The sequence below is a fragment of the Heterocephalus glaber genome, unplaced genomic scaffold (genome assembly GCF_053883595.1).
Source record: "Heterocephalus glaber isolate CG9 unplaced genomic scaffold, H.glaber_assembly_v1.0 deba00001550, whole genome shotgun sequence".
Lineage (NCBI taxonomy): Eukaryota > Metazoa > Chordata > Mammalia > Rodentia > Bathyergidae > Heterocephalus > Heterocephalus glaber.
The window spans coordinates 20,334,749-20,356,518 of record NW_028258343.1 but is presented as its reverse complement, the minus strand read 5'-3'; the positions used below and the strand labels follow the sequence as shown (position 1 = coordinate 20,356,518).

The 21,770-nt window shown below is 40.4% G+C and overlaps 1 protein-coding gene and 1 long non-coding RNA gene across 8 annotated transcripts in view; one reads left to right on the top strand and one right to left on the bottom strand.

Moving 5' to 3' along the window:
* Nkain2 (sodium/potassium transporting ATPase interacting 2) overlaps positions 1 to 21,770 on the top strand; it is a 927,662-nt gene that overhangs the window by 175,976 nt on the left and 729,916 nt on the right. The gene's annotated exons all lie outside the window — the stretch shown is intronic.
* LOC110344942 (uncharacterized) lies at positions 10,674 to 21,519 on the bottom strand. The gene is made up of 4 exons (XR_015442647.1): positions 19,054 to 21,519; positions 17,456 to 18,183; positions 16,035 to 16,152; positions 10,674 to 12,021 (listed from the first exon to the last, which is right to left on the bottom strand). It is a non-coding gene; the product is annotated as an uncharacterized LOC110344942 (long non-coding RNA).

Sequence of the window (21,770 nt, the reverse complement as noted above, 5' to 3'; positions counted from 1 at the left end):
TGGACATACAGATAAGCAAGGCATATCGAACTCCATCCAGCCATGACCAAGAAAAATCTACATCTAGACATATAATAGTCAAGATCCCAGAAACCCAACAGAAGAACAAAATTCTACAGGTAGAGAAAAGAAACAAATCACCTACAAAGGAAAGCCCATCAGAATCACGGCAGATTTCTCAACACAAACTCTCAAATCAAGGAGAGCCTGGAGTGAAGTCTTTCAAGCCCTAAAAGAAAAAAACTTCCAACCTAGACTGTTGTATCTGGCAAAATTATCTTTCAAAATCGATGGAGAAATTAGATACTTCCATGACAAAGAACACCTGAGAAATTTCATGAACACCAAACCAGCACTCCAAACAATTTTAAGCAATATCCTAAAAAAAGACAATGAAGGTTACAACTCCATGAGACCCAGCAGAGAGAAGGCACCACGCAAGGTAAGACACTAAAGCAAAAGGGGGGAAAATAAGAAAAGAGCCAACAACAGTAAAACATCATGACAAGGATGAATCAATATCTGTCAATTATAACTATCAATGTTAATGGCCTCAATTCACCAATCAAAAGAAATAGACTGGCAGAATGGATTAAGAAGCAAAACCCAGCAATATGCTGTATACAAGAAACACACCTAACTCCAAAGGAAATTCATAGACTGAAATAAAAAGGATGGAAAACAGTTCTCCATGCGACAGGATCCCAGAAAAAAGCAGGGGTAGCAATCTTATTTGCAGACAAAGTAGATTTCAAACCAAAACTAATTAAGAGAGACCAAGATGGTCACTACATCCTTGTGAAGGGGACAATCCAAGAGGAAGAGATGACAATCCTAAATATTTATGCACCAAATACAAATGCCCCCAACTATACAAAACAAATATTAATGGACATGAAAAACCAAATAAGCAATAACACAATTGTAGTGGGGGACCTCAACACCCCTCTATCACAAATAGACAGATTATCTATGAAAAAAATTAACAATGAAATTCTAGAACTGAACCAAGCTATTGAACAAATGGACTTAAGAAATGTCTACAGAGTGTTCCACCCCACCAAATCAGAATAAACATTCTTTTCAGCTGCATGTGGGTCATTCTCCAAAATAGATCACATGCTAGCTCATAGGACATATCTAAGTAAATGTAAAAGAATCGAAGTTATCCCCTGTATATTATCAGACCATAGTGTGATACAATTGGAGATCAATAACATAAGAAACCACAAAACTCCCACAAACACATGGAAATTTAGCAACACCCTCCTGGACAACCAATGGGTCACAGAGGAAATTAAAGAAGAAATTAGACAGTCTGTACAAGTAAATGAAAATGCCAGTACAATATACAGGAATCTGTGGGACACAAATCAGTTCTGTGTGGGAAATTCATAGCAATAAATGCCCATATTAGGACAACAGAGAGATCTCAGTTAAATAAGTTAATGCAGAACCTCAAGCTCCTAGAAAAAGAAGAGCATAACAAACCCAAAACTCCTACAAGAAAGGAAATGATAAAGATCCGAGCAGAAATCAATGCAATGGAGACTAAGAGAATGATACAAAACTCAATGAATCAAAGAGTTGGTTTTTTGAAAGAATAAATAAAATTGATAAACCTTTAGCCAACCTTATCAAAAAAAGGAGAGAAAAGGCTCAAATACATGCAATTAAGAATGAAAAAGGCAAAGCCATAACAAATCCAGCAGAAATCCAGAGACTCATCAATACCTAGTTTGAGAACCTGTACTCTAATAAAGTGGAAAACACAGAAGAAATGGACAGATTCCTAGATACATATGAACTGCCAAAATTAAATGAAGAAGATATAGAAATTCTAAACACCCCAATTACAATAAGTGAAATTGAAAATGTAATAAAAAAATTACCAACAGAAAAAATGCCCAGGTCCTGATGACTTCACTGTTGAATTCTTCAAGGCATTTAAAGAAGAACTATCACCATTACTATTTAAACTCATCAAGGAAATTGAAAGGGAAACAAGGCTTCCAAATTCATTCCTGGAAGCAAGTGTTACTTTGATTCCAAAACCAGGGAAAGACCCAAACCAAAAAGAGAACTACAGGCCAATCTCCCTAATGAACATAGATGCAAAAATCCTCAGCAAGATACTGGCAAACAGAATACAGAGTGTCATCAAGAAGACATACACCCTGACCAAGTTGGATTTATCCCAGGGATGCAAGGATTGTTCAACATCCGTAAATCAATAAATGTAATACACTATATTAACAGAGTCAAGGACAAAAACCACATGATCATCTCAATAGATTCAGAAAAAGCATTGGACAAAATCCAACACCCATTCATGATAAAAACGCTACAGAAAATTGGAATAGGAGGTCTTTATCTCCACTTGATTAAGGCTATCTATGAAAAACCAACCGCCAATATCATACTAAATGGTCAAAAACTTAAAACTTTCACACTAAAATCAGGAACAAGACAAGGATGCCCACTCTCACCACTCCTGTTCAATATTGTTCTGGAAACATTAGCCGTAGCAATTAGAAAAGAGAAAGAAATAAAAGGAATAAAGATAGGAAAGGAAGAAGTGAAACTGTCATTATTTGCTTATGATATGATACTTTACATAGAAGACCCAAAAAACTCAAGTCAAAAGTCTTCTAGACCTAATTGACAGATTCAATAGAGTAGCTGGATACAAGGTTAAGACTCAAAAAAAATAGCCTCTTTATATGCAAATAGCAAACCCATTGAGAGAGAAATTCGGGAAATAATTTCTTTTACAATAGCATCTAAGAAAATGAAATATCTAGGAATCAACCTAACAAAGGAAGCAAAAGACCTCTTCACTGAAAACTACAGCACTCTGAAGAAGGAGACTGAAGAGGATATAAGAAAATGGAAAAATATCCCTTGTTCCTGGGTAGGAAGAACCAATATAGTGAAAATGGCCATACTTCCAAAACTACTATATAGATTCAATGCAATGCCAATTGAAATTCCAACAATATACTTCAGAATACTAGAGAAAACAATCCAAAAATTCATTTGGAAACAGAAGAAACCTAGAATAGCAAAAGCAATTCTAGCCAACAGAGACATGGCTGGGGGCATCACAATCCCCAACTTAAAACTGTATTACAAAACTACTGTGATAAAAACAGCATGGTACTGGCAAAGAAACAGACCCAAAGATCAGTAGAATAGATTAGAAGATGCAGAAACAACTCCAGACATACTCAGTCACCTCATCTTTGACAAAGGAGCCAACACCCTCATTGGAGGAAAGATAGCCTGTTCAATAAATGGTGTTGGAAAAACTGGATTTCAACCTGTCAGAAATTAAAACTAGACCCATACCTATCACTGCACACTAAACTAAGCTCGAAGTGGATTAAAGATCTAAATATTAAGTCAGAAACACTAAACTTGCTGGAAGATAAGTTAGGTAGAACTCTTGAAGACATTGGCATAGGAAAAGACTTTATGAACAAATCTTCAGTAGCACGGGAGCTAGCACAAAGAATCAACAACTGGGATCTCATCGTGTTAAAAAGCTTCTGCACTGCAAGAGAAACTCCCAACAGAGCTAAGAGACAACCTGCAATTTGGGAAGAAATATTTACCAGCTGTAGCTCAGACAAAGGTCTACTATCAAGAATATATAAAGAACTGAAAAAAATCAGACCTCCCAAATTCAAAGACCCAATTCAAAAATGGGCATCTGAAATGAACATATTTCTCAGACAAAGAAGTAAAAACAGTAAGTAAATATATGAAAAAATATTCAACATCACTGGTCATTCGAGAGATGCAGATGAAAACAACAGTGAGATTCCACCTCACCCCACAAAGAATGGCTGCTATCAAGAAATCAACGAATAACAAATGCTGGCGGGGGTGTGGAGAGAAAGGAACCCTGCTCCATTGTTGGTGGGAGTGTAGACTGGTGCAACCACTGTGGAAATCAGTATGGCGATACCTCAAAGAATTGGGACTACAGGTCCCATTTGACCCAGCTATTCCCCTACTGGGAATCTTCCCCAAAGAATTAAAGGAATCATACCACAGCGATATATTTGCACCTATTTTATAGCGGCACAGTTTGTAATAGCTAAAGCTTGGAAACAGCCCAAATGCCCATTGAGTGGAAACTGGATAAAGAAGATGTGGTTTTTTATAAAATGGAGTACTACTCAGCCATAAAGAATGAGAAACTAGAGACATTTATAGCTAAATGGATGCATATTGAGGCCATAGTCTTAAGTGAAATAAATAGGACACACGTGTAAATACCAAATAGTATCTCTAGTGTGAGAAACTGAAAGTGTAAATAAGGATGAAAATGATTTAAATGAATAATTGATAATTTGAAATAAGAAAAGCTCCAAGAGTTTGGGAATGGTGGAAGGGAAAGGGGAAAGGGAAGAAGGGAAAGAAAAAAATTATGAGGAAAAAAAATGGAATCAAACTCTGTGTAGATAGAGAAGGGTGGAGGGGGTGAAGGGTGCACAGGTAATGGGAGAAAAAATAAAAACTAAGATGCATCATGTTCTGGTACAAACCCCCAATGATAAATGTAAATGTATTTTATACCTAAAATGTACCAATAAATATATATATTTTAAAAATAAAAATAAAATAAAATAAAATTAAGGGGCTGTGGGAAGATGTAAAGCATGGGAAAATGAATTGCAGGGAGTATGGTAGGGTTAGCGGACTGAGTGGAAGCAAGCATAACGTATAAAACCAATCTGAGTCTCCTTGGAAGAGAAAGTAACATAAAGGCATGTGCTAATATCCACTCTCCTCAGAAGAGCAGATATTCACTGAGTTTCAGACATTGTTCATTCAGTATAATGATTTGAAGGAATAAGATGTAAAACTATGAAAGGGTAAAAACAGAAAACAAATTGATTGCTCCTAGGGACAGAAATCACCTAAAGCTGGTTGACAGTGAGATATCTGAGGGCTGGAAGGTCCTGGGCTGGAAGACACAAGGTTGACATGTTACAGTTACAGAGATTCGAGGGCTGAAGGGGCTGGGCCTTACCGGTGGGACTTACCTCCAGATACATTTACCTGCTGCCACTTCTGTGTTGCTCCCTCACTTTTTCTACCTCTAAAATAAGTTGTGTAGCAAAACTGTTACGAGCCCTGATCTTATCCCTATTAGTTAGAGCTCAGGTCTGCCATTTACCAGCTCTGAGGAAAAATTGCATAAACTCCCCAAGCCTTTCTTTCCCTAACTGGAAAAACAAAGGTAATATAATGCACTTACCTCAGTTTGGATGAGGATTAAATAGGACCAACTATATGATAAGCATAGCACATAAAAACTTACTCATTATTTGTACCATCTATCATATTAACCTTCTTGCTCTTCAGACTGAAGATATGTACAGGCGTAAGCCATAAATGATGCCTTTCTTTAGCATCCCACTTGCCTACCTACTGTCCTCAAGTAAGACATCTAGAGGCCAATATTGTTGTGGACAATATCAACCGTCAGATGAAGTGCCAGCCACACTGGCCATTCCTGTGCCAGGCAGTGTCTCTGAGGTGATTCCTGTCCACTGTGGATGCTTCTCAGATCCATTGTCCTTAGAGATTTCATTTGTGCTTCATATGAAGTTTTATATTCCAATATTTCTCAAAGGACCTCTTTTAGGTCCCTGTGCCTGCCCTTAGTTATACTGATAACTGCTCATTTTGTATTCAGAATCATATCGAAACTAATTTTTATGGTATTTCTGAATTATGAAAGAATTTCTTTCTTTTTCCAGTGGGACTGTGTGGCAGCCAAACTCTATTACGGTGGTGTCATAAGCTAGTTGCAGCGAAAGCTGATTTACTCCTCATGATACCGAAAAGTATCAGTGTAAACACACACTGTCAGGACCACATGGAAACCTCGAGCGTGGGGTCTGACTGCCCTACCCGAGGTCCTCTTCCCCAGAAAGAGTTCAGTGTTGGAAAGTTTCCTAGAATGTGCTGGTCCTTGGGCAGTGGTGGATCTGAATTTAGATATTCTGCCTCCAGGGCTCCCTGGAAGAAATCTCAGTTCTGGGGAGGAGGGACAGAGACATAGAAATAAGATGTTTTCTTCAGAATCTGAGGTAGCATCAGCTGACCAGCTCACGAATCTCAGGGGACCCCGAGCAGCGCATAGAAAAGCTGTTTGTTTTTGTTTGTTTAAAAACTCAATTTGCTGCTACATTTCCTCAAATATTTACTACCATGGTTGGAAGGAAAGATTTTTTTTCTTTCACTTCTGCCTTGAGGGCGAGACATTTCTGTACTCTCTCCAGCCTAAGAGGGAGAAAGGGATTGGAATGTCTGATCTAGACATAATTGCCACTGCATGGTAGGCCATGTGCAGCACACAGCTCTGTAGCAAGCAGTGGGCCTCTCGGGGTCCTTCCCCAGGATCAGAAATCTCTCACCTAGCCCAGGGAGCAGAGCTTCTCAGTGACAACTTAACCCAGAGGCTGTGTGTGCCACTGTTGTTATCGTGGAAATAATTTAAAGCCGGTGAGCTACATTAGCCTTTGACGTCACAGCAAGGTTCTGAGACACTTTACGTCCTTCTGCTAGTTTGTATGTTAGCATATTTTTATGCAAGCTGAATGCTATGCCCACTTTTTGAGGTGAAAAGCAAGCATTGTGAAGGAGCCACCTAACCTGGTAGAGCAAGGTCAAATTCCAGAGTTTAGTCTTCTCAAGGAAAGGCTAAGGGAAAGGAACAAATTCTGGCTCCTTCTGGTGACATTTGGTTTTCCATGTCCCTGTTCAGTTGGTGAGGCTGGAGTCCAAAGGGGAGAAAGACAAGAATTGTCTCCTCGGTACCTTACAATGTCCTGCAAGAAGTGAAGTCAGAACTTTCTGATGATCGATATGACAGCAATAGGCATCATTTACCTCAAGGATAAAAACGTGCCATCAAGTCACAAAAGGGACAGCCCATTTCCAGGTGAAATGAGAGCAACAGACAGCTTGGCCTTTCCAGACAGACAGAATCCTTTCTCCACAGTGAACGGTGAGCCAAAGCTTCCTGGTAAATAAAAATAGTCAGTAAATCTTTCTCACTAGGGGATTTCTGGAGGGATAAGTAGAATAACTTAGGGAATACATCAAGCATGGTTTTGTGGAAGTGTTAAAAAATACTCTTTCATCTCCTTGCACTAGCTCCTTACTAGAATACATACTCATTTAAATGAGATCAGAAATGAAGGAGTATTTGGAAGGACTGGCCTTTTTATAATGTAGTCAGCTACATCAGAATAAAATCCCAAATAATTCTCTTTGCCATCAAATAAGGGCATTGAAACACTATGGACTCTTTTGTATAAATTATACAAAGATTTTATTTGTAAGTCTCTTTATGGGATATTTTTGTTTGTTTAGATGTTTTAATGGTTACTAGGTACTTCACTGGTTCATTATAAAAGAGAAATTGAAAGCCCCGATACAAACAGTGGTTTGAGTATACATCCTAGCTCCCTTATTCATTATTACTATTGCTGTTGCTGTCATTGTTATTATTTTAACAAAGCATTAATAAAATTTATTGTTGGATTCAAGTACCAACAACCGTACTCAAACGAATTTATTTTGATATTTCAACAAATGATCTTCCAATCTTGATAGATGGGAAGGTTTCACTTTTGATTACAATCTTCATGAATCACAGTGAGATCGAGGTATGAACTCCAATGCTCTTGTATTCACAACACTTCAAGCCAAGGAGTTGTGTTTCAGAAGGGAAAACATGCTTTTCATTACACGTTTGGTTATTTTAATCTCCTTTCCTTAATTTTTTTTCTTTTTTCTTTCCTGAATTCACTTGTGTTCCTTTCTACTGGGAAATAAAATACACCTCAGGTCCATTAATAAGAGTAAAGAATAAATAAAGCTTTTTTCCCCTTACTAATGCCCTCAGGATTTGCTCATTTATGCTGACTAGCCTACTATTCTCAAGAAAATTCTAGCAAATGTTTTGTCATTATATTTCTAAATAGAAGGTTTTCCAATTTAAAAAATCTTCACTTGATAGCTGGACATTTCAAATTAACAAGCTACTCATATTTCATATTACTATTAAAAACTGAAAAACAAATCACAGTCATGATGACAAATTTTATATTCCAATTTAATGCTTGAAGTTTGAAAGTAACATTTTTCTTAAAGTATTTTAAATTATTGCATAGTAAACACTCTTAGAAATATAATATTTACCATATTTCAATAACAAATACCTTTGACTTACTTATATTTGGGAAATCTGAAAATGCTTTGTTCTTACCAACATTTCAGATCATAGATTGTTTAAGTTTAAATTCCTTGGTTGTTTATTGAAATTAGTATATGAGGAATATTTTATACATCCGTCTATCTATCTATCTACATTGTACCTTGGTTCATGAGGTCAGTTCTCTCATTGATTCTAACCACAAACCAAACTAGAGGAGAACTAAATCAAGTTTCCCTATAAATCAACCATGATCCTGACCAGTGAGTTTGATACAGTTCTCGTCCTGCTCGGTTTACAACCAGAATCGTGAAAAGAATTCAGTTCGTGAACTAATATATACATATATATCCAAATCTTTGAAACTGTCTTTATTTCTCCTCCAAAGAAGAAAATGTTCTCTTAAAGACCTTTTAAACTTTGTTTCACTATGTGACTGCTCAGCCTGAACGATGATTTTCCTTACTAAAATGGTAAAATACAACTGAACCTTCTCTTGAATGGAAGTGGAGCATTTCATTGTGAATACATTTTGATAGCATCATATGAAAGTGTTGTTAAAAGATATAGTCTTGAATGTTGCTGTAAATTATAGATTTGTTCTTAAAAGAATACTGGCAATTTGGTATAATTGAGCTATGTATATTTGATGTGTAGCAACTTTCAGCACACAGCAGCTATTTTGCAGACTATGTCAGTAAATGTAATACAATGTGTGATCAGAATAAAAAGGTATTAAGACATTTGAATAAACTTATATTAAGCTGACATTAATAACTCTAACTTCCTAGATTCCATGCACTAAATGTAATGTGTTGTAAGCAGTGTCTCCTACAGTATTCCTGTGGCTTTTCTCCATAAACGCGGCCAAAGGGATTCACATATAAAACGTGTTTCATCTCACTCACTGGTACCCATGTATGGCTGCACCATGCGGTGGGAATCTAGAAACGACTTGCCTGGTGCTCTGTTGCACCCGAGTGGCCTGCAGGTGACAGGCTCAGCCAACTGTCTTGGCCCAGTGCCTGTGCACAATGGCTCTGTCAGCCAGGGATACTCCACAGCTCACTGAGGCGCCGAAAAGGCTTATGTGCATCTAAGTTTTTCCATCTGTGAACTTGGATGTGTCACTGGAGTCTTCTTTTTTGTTGTTGAAATAATTTGCTTTTGGAAAAGTGCATTTTGTGTTAATTAAATTTGTGAACTTCACTCCTTCAGCAATTCATGATTTATTTGGCTTTGGTCTTATATTGATATGATGAAAACAGGCAAAGAAAAGCAACCTACCAAAAATATACTTTAAATAGCTTGTTGGTATAGAGACATTTAATACGGGGCCGGGGATGTAGCTCAGTGGCACTGCACCTGCCTAGAGACATTTAATACTGAATTTCTCAGTTTCATATTATCCTTTCAATTAGAAGGATGCTGCAAAGGAAGAATAGGTATCTAATGATATAACATTTGTTCCAAACTCTGTGCTCTTATTGAGAATCTTTATGTATTATATTAATAATTAATATGCCTTTACAGGGAATGTCATACTGAACAATGAAAAATATATCCTCTTTTTGTGGTGGAGAATCTTGCCCACTTGATTCCTTAAACAACTGAAACTGGAGAAAGCTATGCCGTATTGTGTGCTTTAAAATTAAAAAAAAAAAAATCTAAAAACTGAAAACCTTGTCAACTTTAGAATTATGGGCACATCTGGGCTCTAAAATCAGGACATATTTGATAAGATTAGTATCCAGCGAGATCAGAATAAGTTGGAATTAAAGATACATGAGAGAGAAATACGGGAGAGTCTAAGGATTATCGTGGGTAAAATTGTCATATCCAGGGTTAATTCTCATTAAGTAACACACATGGAAAGGTCTGAGCATTTTAGAAAGACAGGGTTAAATTAGAGGGTTTTTTGCTGATTTTTTTTTTTTTTTTTTGGCACTGGGGATCGAACTCGGGAACTTGTGCTTGTGAGGCAGGCACCAGAACCACTGAGCTAAATCCCCAGCCCTAGAGGTTTTTGTATTTGAAGAATTTACACTTAACATATGTAAAATATATAAATATATTTATACTGCAAGACAGTTTATAGTCAGCACTATAAAAATGACAAGAGAGATTATCACTGATTAGAGACGGTTCTAAAAATGAGTACATCCTTGGCTTAAACTCTAGGTCCTTTGATCTGGTAGTTCCTGGTTTGTTGTTCCTGGTGTTACCCTAATCAGACTGTGTTTTGGTTTGGACTGGGCTGTGTATGTTGCTATCAAAAAGAATAATGACTCTACAATTATTTTTTTCTCATTTTATATTTTCTCTAAATTTACATTGTTCAAAATTAAACACTGTCTATTTTTGACAACAATTTTATTAAGATTTTATAACTTTAATTTTGTATTAATTATCTTAATTATATAAGCATGTTTTTAAAAACAAGGCATAGGCTACTAGAGTAAATAGTTCATTAATTTTTATGCCAGTCTAGGTGCTATTTACATGCATACAAATGAAACTAAACTACCCCAGGGAGCTTTCAGGGAGTCCATTCAAAGCCATGAATGAATGCAAATGATAAGGTAACATCGTATGAGTGTAAACCATAAACTTTGGAGAATAAGCAATCCAGGCAGAAGAACCCTCACCCCTGCTTTATTCATAACGGCGCGATCCTGGCATTTCTATTCTCAGGTGATGCCAGCTGCTATTTGTAGGTGCTCTATGAAGATCAGTGTGCATCTGGGATCAACCTGCCAAATGTGCAGAAAAACGACTCTGCTGGATCTTTATTAAGAGGAAATCCACAGGGCTTTCTGGGCCTACTGTGTTTCTAATGCTTATTGCCACCATAACCAAAATCGCTCCAAATTGAGAGCAACCGTATTTCAACCTCTGCGGAGCCAGCGATTGATTGTACCACTAAGAAAGGGAAAGTATTTCCAATTAAAGTATGACTTTTCATAAACTAAAATTTCATCCCAATTGTGATAATGTGAACTGTGAAAAATAGAAAGCTGTCTTGGAGTTGTTGAAATCTGACACTGCTTTTATCAAAGTGCTGCTAGTGTGAAGGTAGAGCTTAAACACTCTTCGCAGAGGGGCATTTCAGGTAGAGGCGGACATTTCTGAGGGGAATGGGAGCTCAGGGACCCATCTCTCCCATGACCACTCCAGAGAGAGCACTGTCAGAATATTAGTCCTAACCTGGTAGGGTGCATGAGTCTGCAGCCTCTGTGCCTAGACCTTCCGACATTTAATTGCTGCCAGTCTTTTAATATGATACAGAGACATAAGATAAGAGCCCCTGATCCATGTTTTAATACTCTATTATTTTATTAACATAGTATTTCTTTAATAACCAATTTATTGAAAGTAAGAGAAACAATACAGGACTTCTTATTAGATGCTAGATTTAATAAACAGGTTTCTTGAAATAAGTCCTAAAAAAATATCCTTGGTCTCCTGAGAATCTTATCCTCTTCCAAAATGACACTTTCTTAGCAATATCAAAGTGACAGTGGAGGACTTTGGAAGGAGCTAGCAAGGAATAACTCTGATATCCCGCGAGACTCAGAATTTCAGTTCTTGCCACACGTACATATATTTTGTTAATTAAAGCAAAGAATCTTCAGATAAAATGTAGTGCCCAGGACTTGAATTTTAATAAATGCAGATGAGACAAATGTGAGAATAATCAGCTGAAGTTCGAGGCCCGGATATTTGTCTTGTCTTTGCTTTTAAATTCATCAGCTTTTGCTCAGCTGTAACAGAAGCCTCTGGAGTAAAGATAAAAAGCAAAAAACACGATTCCAGGAATTAGAACTAATGAATATACTCCATATACTTTGGATTTTATTGTGAGAAACAGGATGAATTCCACGGAGCCAGATATTTTTAAAAAAAGATGCACTTGCCATTCCTCTTCCCTTTTATTTCAACTCTGTGAATACACTTGTTTGTACGTGTAGCAATCTGAGTTAATATGTGTCCTCAAAACCTACTTGTAGGACTTACACCCTTCAAATATACATGACATATTTGGAACATGAAACACGGAACATGAAAACATGGTAGACAGCATGTCTTTCCACACAAGGGAACGGGGGGTGCATCTTTTGAACCCTAACATCCTTAAGTTGCTCACATCACTTTCACCTTGGTAAACTAAATCCTGTTATTCACTACTGTTCATTAGAAAGGGCATTTGAAATAATACGGAAAATAGTACAAATCTTGTACTTGCCATTGTCAGAAACTGGCCCTTGTGCCTCGGTATTGGGCTTGGTGCTCCTGCTGCTGCACCAGTCTCAAAACAGCGAGGGCAACTGATGGCTCACCATCGAGGCTAACACCACGTCACCAGCCTGCAGGACAGAGCTCGCCACAGAGCAGATGACCAACATAGGAAAATACCGATGGCTTCGTTTCAAGAGAACCGGCCTGGGAAAATCCTGGCTTCAAAATGATACAGGCCCTACCAAATTTGAGTGCTAGCTAATCACGCTGAGAAACGGCCCTTAAAATTTAGTTTTTCTTACATTTGGGAAATTTTGGCTTGTAAACTTTTTTGTTCACTTGAAGGCAATACAGTAACTGTTTTACTCACAGGAAGTAATTGTACAGATTCGTGTCATTCACTGTGACGTTCCTGTGGATGCATACTGCGCACAGCAATGATACCCAGTCATTCTGCCCATCACCCTTGGTACCCTTTCCAGGCCCTTGTATCACTATTCCACTTTCACGTCAACTTTCTTCAAGTTTCTACACGCGAGAGAAGATGTGGTGCTTTTCTTTCTGTGTCCTGGCTGAGTTTTCATTATGTGATGTCCTCCAGCTCCGTCCATTTTGCTGCAGATGAGATTTCATTCTTATCTAATGGCAGAGCAGCACTCCCTAGGGTGTGGATATGTGCTACATTCTTCATCCACCCACTGACAGCATCTAGGCTGGTTCCAGATCTCCCACTATTGTGAATAAGGAAGCAATGAACGTGGGGGTGCAGCTGTCTCTTTTGTAGACTTCCCTCCCTTTTGATCAACACCCAGGTGTGCTGTAGCTGGTTAGGGGAACACCATGTGGCTCTCCATGGTAGCTGTATGAATTTACACATGCATCACCAAGGTACAAATGTTTATCAGATTGGAAATGGGACTATTTGAAGAGCTTGCAGAATGTTTTGGCAAACACCAGCTATGTTCAGATACAGCCAGCGAAATTCAAGACCAGCAATGTACATACTGGTCTGTAAGATCCATCATATAAAATTTCAGTTGTTCAGAACTTTAAAGATAATTGATTTAACTCCTCTTTTTCATATAAATGCTTTCAAAAATAGCTAAGGGGATAAAGTGGCTTGCTGTTGCCTAAAAATTGATATGTGCCTACATACATGAATGCTTTTCATGTGTGTAGGCATCTTGTATTTTTTTAAAATGATAATGAATCAAAGAATTTCCTAAATTCATTAATTTTACAACTAAATCTGTATGGATGTATGACTGGGTGTGACTACTCTTAGAACGTGAACTAGAATTTATTTGTGCACCAAAGTGACAGATTTTTAAATGGAACCTTTTGGTTGGAATAGTGAACAGTGACTCCCGCACATAAAAATCAAGTAGATTCCAAAAGGAGTGTCACTGTTAGTGTTTATACCACTGTCTGAATAGAAATCAGAAGATGTTCTCTTAGTTCTGATTACATGGTATATGCAATGTAAATGCACATTGCAAATAAAGGTTACACAAAGGAAACACATTATCTGCCATGTAGTAATTATGATCCTGTTGGTATTTCCACATTCAGTCATAATCATTGCTAATTTAAATACAATTATATGTAATTTATTCACTCAAGCATTTATGGAATACCAGGAATTCCTGAGAGTTCTACATAATGTCAGAAAAATGTTATATTCTAGAAGAAATTCTAGTGAAAGAGAGTATGTCTTCATATTTGGCTTTCCTTTTACCAAACTAATATACTACAACAATAAACAAGCTCTATCAATATTTCTACTGTATTCCACCAGCATCCCTGACCAAAAACATTTTTGGGCACCCTGTGAGTTGAGTGCTATCCTAGTCTGAATATTATTGCATATTCTAAGACTGTAATGCATTGTTGGGTGCAGAGGGAAAACCCCCAAAAGTTATGATAACAATCTGAGATAGTCTATATTATGGTTAATGAAGAGAAGAAAACATTTCTGGGTTTTGGACCACTGAAGAAATTATAAAGAATCATATATTTCTTTGGTTTTTAAAACTTATTCTCATCTCTGTCTCTTTTCTTTTCCTTTACCAACTTCCTAATTCAAATTCTTTTCATTTTCTTTTTGAACTGTTTAAATAATCTCCTCAATTATTATCTCGATCAATGATCCTCTCTGAATATTTGCACCACACAAGTTGTTATAGATTCTGCTTTGGTCACAGAGCATAAGCTCCACCTGCTTTATTTGACATTTAATGTAACTCAAAACTTTAACTGCTATGGTGCTCATCTCATTTAATGTTGCTCCATCAGGAAGAAAATGCAGAATTTCTTTTCTACTTATTGCAAAAAGAAAGTTGAGAAGAAGAATCTTGAAGGAATATTGTAATGTGCGAGAGTCGGCAACCCTTGCAGCAGTGTACTGTATCTGAATTCAGAAATGCTGGGGATGAGTACCTGCCTGTTTTGTTTTATAAATAGACTGTGGCAAGCTTTGAACTGCCCGCACTGTTTTGAGCTTTGAGCAAAAACACTGCTGACTCATGGAACCACCTTCCGCGGTAATGTGAGTTATAAAAGCACAGGGCTCCGTGGGTCCATTTGAAGCACTGCATTAGCCAAGCAGGTAAAAGACATCTTCCCATCTACATCCCTTTCAGTCCTTGGAGGAGAATTTAAATACCCATTTTTTCTTCACCCTAAACAGACGAATGCCACTATTCTTATTTATGGAGATGGTGTTTTATTATTTCAAAGAACAGAACAAGGCCAACAATATTCATTTAATTTTCAATCATCTATAAGAAAGGAGGGCTAATGCATGAAACGCAGACTCACATTTCATAGCTTTATAAATCGATGACTTGTTTGAGCCCTCAATATGTGCGGTGTTTTTCTCAAAAACATATTCATGGTAATAGGAACTATCTTATATATTCTATTTTTTTTTGTTTGTTTGTTTTGAGAGGATCTCACTATGCATGTAGCCCAGTCTGTCCTGGAACTCACAATGATCCTCCTGCCTCAGCCTCCCAAGTGCTGGGATTCTAAGTGTGTGCCAGCACACCCTGCCTATTTTATATATCCTAAATTAGTCATTATGGCTTTGCTTGGCTACATACTCATTTCCTTTTTTTTTTTGGTAGTGGAGATCAAACTCCAGACCTTTTGCTTGTGAAGCAGGCGGTGGAACCACTGAGCTAAATCCCCGCCCCTCTCCCCCCATTTCCCCTTTGATGGAACCATCAACTGCTACAATGCTCTCGTGTTCAGTACTGCTGCATGTGCCAGAACTTTCAGATGTGCACCAAATGCTTTCTTGTGGAGCGATCACCGTTGCCTTTCATATGTTTACTAACGAGATGGTCTATCTGTAGGGGAATCCGTGAGACGTGGGGCTTTACACACACAGAGACAGGGACGGGGTGGCAACGTGAGTGAGGATAACAGGAAAGAGACCCAGCAGGCTGAGCAGTGGGTGCTGGGGGACAGCCGTGGGTGCTGCTCACTCAACCTCGTGCCTACAGAAGGGTGACGACGCCCGTGAACGAAGCTCACAGCATTTGCTCACCTGCGGGCTGGAGGGGGAGGCTGCAGGGACCCAGAAGGTGATTGGAGTTCAGCGAGGGGAGCACAGCAGCTGCTGAGGGAGCGGTGGGCAGCTGACCACTGTTGGGCCCTGGCCAGACCTGCAGATTCCAGAAAGAAAGCTCAGGCTGGACTTCATATTGAGGTGGGAAATTACGGTACTCAGCAGAATTACAAAGACACAGTGTGTGTGCCTGTGTGTGTGTGTGTGTGTGTGTGTGCGCGCGCCTGTGTTCACGCACGTGCGGGCGGATGTCCATAATTTGTCTGGATTGAAATATGGCAAAGAGTAACGTGCTAATAATTGTTATTTACTAGGCGAGTGAGCCATCTCCAGATTGGGGATGTGAGCCGCGTTTAATGTGGTGGGAAGTCTGCTTCCCTCCCAGGCCCGTCTCTAGGCTCCTGTTTAGGGCTCACCGTGGTGTGGGCACGGTGCCCTTCACCTGGAAGAAGAGCAAGTCAGAATCAGACCTTTTCATTCTAAAATAGCTGCTTGACTGTCAGTGAAGGAAATGGATAGGTGATCCTGAGAGTGAGTGGAACTTTCTTGAGTGACTGTGTGCTCAGAGTAAATACTGAGAAGGAGGGAAGGGGAAAGACAGATGAAAAGAGAGACTGGAAATTCAACTGCTTTGCCTCAAAAGTAAACTTAAAGATTGAAAGGATTTCTGGAAAACAGAAAGAAAAACCTGACCTATTTCTGCTTCTTACCTAATCCAAACAACTGCACTCATCCTAAATAATTTTTAACTTTTTTGAAAAAAAATGTATGCAAAGCCTCTTGGAAATATTTGCAAATATTCAAAACATAGTACTGTAAATTCTTCCCAACACAGCACATTTCTGTTTCAGTATATACGTATACCTTACAGTGTTATATATGAGACACAATCATGCCATAGTCATGTAATACATGTTTTTTCAAATAATTAAACCCATGTTTATATCTCAGATATCACTATTCTTCTCATCTGCTACCTTTGCAACAGTTCCCACAAAATGCCCAGATTTTGGCATTAACTCAATTATTTACGTAATTAAAAATTGTATGTATTTCCCTTTGATTTCATGAAGGGGATTCACCATGCAGTGTCCATCAGGATATGAAGGAGAATTTCATTTCTGAGAGTCTGATGTGGGTGTGCATCATTCTGCGTGCTCTGTCTTTACTCAGCCCACTCCACCACTCGGATAGTTGGTCACCAGTCTCCTCCTGCTCCTGCCCTCTCATGCCCACTCTGTCTTCCTATTTCTGCTGTCACTCTTTGAGACAGCCCCTTGTCATCTCATGGCAGGGTCCCTGTCACAGAGCCCTAACAAGGTGCTCTGCTGCATTTTCCTCCCCCCATCACCTATGCTCTGTTACACCCAATGCTATTATATTACTTATGCAGAATTTACCTTCAGTAGTATTTCTCCTGTGGGCCATAAAGCTGCACAGTGTTTGAGGAGATCTAGTTCTCCAGAGCAGAGGGATGCTGGAGAAGATTGTACACGGAGATGCACCTTTGCCTGTGTCTTTCTTTGGAACCGGTAGAGTTCACTCGGGGACATGTTCCAGGGAACAGCTATCTTCTGAGCAGGTCTAAACATCCGTGGCCTTTCCGTGCAATAGTGAGCAAACTGAGATCAAAGCCCCAGGATTTGTAGGCGATGAAGTCATTGAGAAACGGATTTATACTTCACAGGGGAGGAGCTGCTGTGCCAACTTGGAATCATTTTCTAAGCCTTAGAGAGCAGAATGAGGGAGGGGTGCATTACTTAGTACCGTTCCAGTTTCTGATGATGGAAACAGCTCAAATCTAGATTCCACGGCTCACATGGCAGAAAGGCTTACGGGTGTCTTTGGCATTAGGTTGTGCTGAGTTAAAAAGGCTGCTTGAGAACATTAGAAGTCCAGCTCCCCCTTTCTTTGTTTTCTTGACTCTCTTCCCTATGAGCCCCAGGAAGTCCACCCCTTAGTGCTGAAGGATACAATGCTGCTGTCTTCTGATTGTTACTCCTGGGGTTGCCACTGGTGGGTCTGGCAGGACAGGGAGCTGCAGTGGTGGTGTGGACCCCCCCTCCATGCTGGGCTGGATTCAGGCTATCTCAGGCAAGCCAGGTAAAGGAAGGACAGCTCCGCTCCCCTAAAGGAAAGGCAGGAGAGGATCTATTACACAAGAGTGCTGGGGCTGTTGAAGTTCAGAGAAGTCTTTTCAGCTTCTCAGCTAAATGCTGCTAATAGTCCTTATTAAGTGGCTTAAGCAAATTTAGCCATGAAGTTGCATTCTTTTAATGAATTTCTGTAGCCTCCACTGGTTAGAAAGAAGTATGTTGTGTACCCTCAGCCCCATAACTTTGGAATTGCAACCTGTGAGTCTGTGTAGAGAAAGCAACACCCTTATCAGAGTCTTCTAAACTACAAATACATATTGTCAAGTCCTCACCAAATCCCCATGCAGTTCTTTCTCACAGCTCAAGGACAGCTCTCCTCTTGGTGTCAGGCCTTGACAGTTTCCTCTGGGGCAAGTGCAATGATATTGTTAAAGCAGCATTAATGTTAATAACCCTTCTAGGGGTTCAGGTAGCAACTTCATTGTTGCAACTGAAGGTAGTAGGAATCATGGGGCTCTGGACCTCAGTCCCAGAGTCGTTATTCTATGCAAATGTCCCAGATCCTTCTGTACAACTGCTTACACTGAATACCACTTATTTTATTTCACTAATGAAATATTTTTGTGCCATAGACTCCCTGGTGAGACTTTGATTGTGACATCTGGCATTCTTATCTCCCTGCACTGTGGTTTATTCCAGTTCCGGGATGTCTACTTTCCACTGGGCTGCACTCTACCCTACCAACTCCATGTCTGCCTGGCTCTCTGGAGCTCTGAACTTTGGAATCATAGGAGACAAAGAAAAGAAATGAGCCAGGGATAAAGGATCAGAAGTGAGTTGTGCTGTTGATAATTCTGCAAAGAGCAAACAGACAATGGCTTAGTGCCGTGCCCTTGAAATACCTGTCAGGCCTCTCCCTCTGGCATAGGAGCCAGCGATGACCTGCGAATCAGTTCAGGTCAGAGGGCACAGCCAGGATGACAAACGCTGGCTTCTGTTGTTTGTTCACACTCGAGCTGGCTCTCCAGTGGCTCTTCTGGGTCAGACGCTGGCTGGCAGTGGTGTCAAAAAGGGAGTGTGGTCTTTCATCTCCTGCGTTCTCATCTTTCTTTCACTCTGTCCGCCCTTGCTGCCAAGCAAGAGCATGTTTATGAGTCCCAGTCAGATCCTTTTTTCCACCTAACAGCTAAAGATAGAACTGTTTTACAAACCAAAGGCGAATGTAAACACCCTTGCTCAAGGCGACTAGTAAAAGTAGAGCTCTGTGTCCTGAAAGGTCTATGTGAAGTAGTTGCGCATCATTAGCTCGGGAGATGGCTGAGTGTGAAAGGCTTCTTTTATTCCTGAAGGACCCAGAGGACCAGGTCGGGAGGAGGTGGCCCTTGCACGGCACTTCCAGAGACTCAGAGCTGATGCCCCCAGGAGGCCTCAGAGAAGCCCAGCCTCAAGAGAGTGGCCCAGGCGTAGCAGGGGCCCTGGTGGCCTGTTTGCTTGGATGCATGTTTGTGCAAACTTGTGCTGACTTCCTTCCTTTGGAAGGAGCTGTACGGTAGCTGGAAAATGGGTCAGGCTTTAAATCTCACGGTCGTCACCCCGAGAAGCGATTGGCAAGTGGCTATCGTAGCAATGGACAGACAACACAGTAAAAGGGGCACCTGACGGCCATGTCAGGTAGGCTGCTCATGCGGCCTTCAGGTGGAGCCCTGGAGAGCAGAGTCCAAAGTCTGTCATCTCGAATCTGTGAGTGTTGCCAAGAGCCCTGGCCGTTCTCGGAGAGAAGGTGATAAGCATCCTAGGAGAGACAGGGCTTTGCTTTATGATGGTGTTTTGTTTCCATGTATGATAGGAGAAGTAGAAATGAAATAGAGGAATTTTCAGTATGCAAATTAATCTCTCCACAGATTTATACTGAGCAGCTGTGATCTTGAAATACACAGCTTTGGTCTTTCCCTTCTTGGTTTGATTTGAGGTGTTTCTTCCTCACACTGAGCTCTCCTTGGGTCTCTCTCTGCCCTCCCCTCTGCCCCCAGTCTGTCCTCCTTGCTCTGCATCTGTGGCTGGTGCTGACTCTGTCTGTGTGTCTGGCTCTCACTCTCGCTCCTCTCTGGACAGGAGGGCTGCTACTTTCACTATTCTGCTCTCTGCCTCATGTTTTCACTTGCTCTTGGGAGCTTGTGTTTTGCAACCAGGGCTGGGAAGCAGGTGTAACGCAGAGCCTTCCGTTCTGAGGAAGCTTCTGAGGCTCACACTCTCTGCTTCATCCTTGCCCTACAAGGACTTGGCATTCTCTGCACAACCATGGGGAGCTGAGGCCACGCGGGACCATCTGCTCTGGCCTGGCTGCCCGCTGTGCCCTGTGCCTCTGCTTGAGCTGGCAACGGCACCCAGGTCCCGGCCTGGCCTGCTGGCCGCTCTGTGCACACGTAGACACAGGCCCTCAGACCACTCCAACCCTAAACGCCCTTCGTCTCGACTCCACTCACTTTATGTGCAGACTTTTCTGACTCCACGGTCCTTGTTTTGTTCTTTATAAAACAAATAATAAGTGCGTTGTGAATGAATCTGGGTGGTGCGTGGTGCAGAGCAGGCGTCCGCAAGATTCTTTCAGTGTTTCTCAGAAAGTATTCGTGTGTCACCTACAGATGCACACACACATGCACACACGCACACGCGCGGGACCCTTCTTCTGTGAATCTCTCGCTCCATTTGTTTCCCTCCCCTGCTGAAGTGACTTAACAGATAAATGTGTGCGGTTCAGGAGGTGGTGAAGGCCTGGCCTGAGTGCGTGCAGGGCCCTGAGGCGAACCCCACTCTCCCTTACTGTGTAAGGACTGCTCCCCCGCTGCTGTTGTTCCAGGTGGTTTGTAAAGAATGACTTTGGGCCTCCTGGGCCTCTGGAAGGCCCAGACCCTTCTCCTGGCTACTTGGCATCTGTATTTACCTCACTGGCCTCCGGACATTTGAACTGATTTCTAGAGCAGTCCTGAGAGCTGGGGCCTCGGGCTGGGTGCGGGTGACAGCAAAGCGCCAGGCCTTGCTGCAAACCACCTCAGCACCTAGTGTGCAAAGGGGAAAGCAGAAGCGGAAATTTCACTAGAAACTCATGGCGGAAGTGTAAAAAAGTTAATTTTGTGGTATCTTGACCCTTCAGTAGACATCTTTGTACTCTTCTATGTGACAGAATGGGAAGAATTCATTGAGCACTTTGGCTATGTGAACTTGGTCTTGAAGAAAAATGCTCCTGCAGTTGTTTGAGTTGTGAACTGCACGAGGCAATTCTTTTTGCACAAAACTTCATTTTCACTTGAAAAAAATGTATAGGCACGCTGTCACTTTTAGACTTGGTATTTTCAGACATCTTCCTGAAGCTGAACACAATGGGTTAGCTGCTTCAAAGAAGGCAGCTCACAGTATTTGCTGTCAATAGGAAATTGGAGTTTTCAGGTCTTTTCACGGTGGAAAGTTCATATCTGCCATTGTGATGTTGATGGCGTCTCCATACTTGAAGATTTTTGCTCACAAAATTGAGGGTGATATTAATAAATGTGACTTTTAAATATGCATTGTTTAGTGAAATGGGCCAACATTTGGAGTATCTCCATCAGTCAGCCCATGGTTA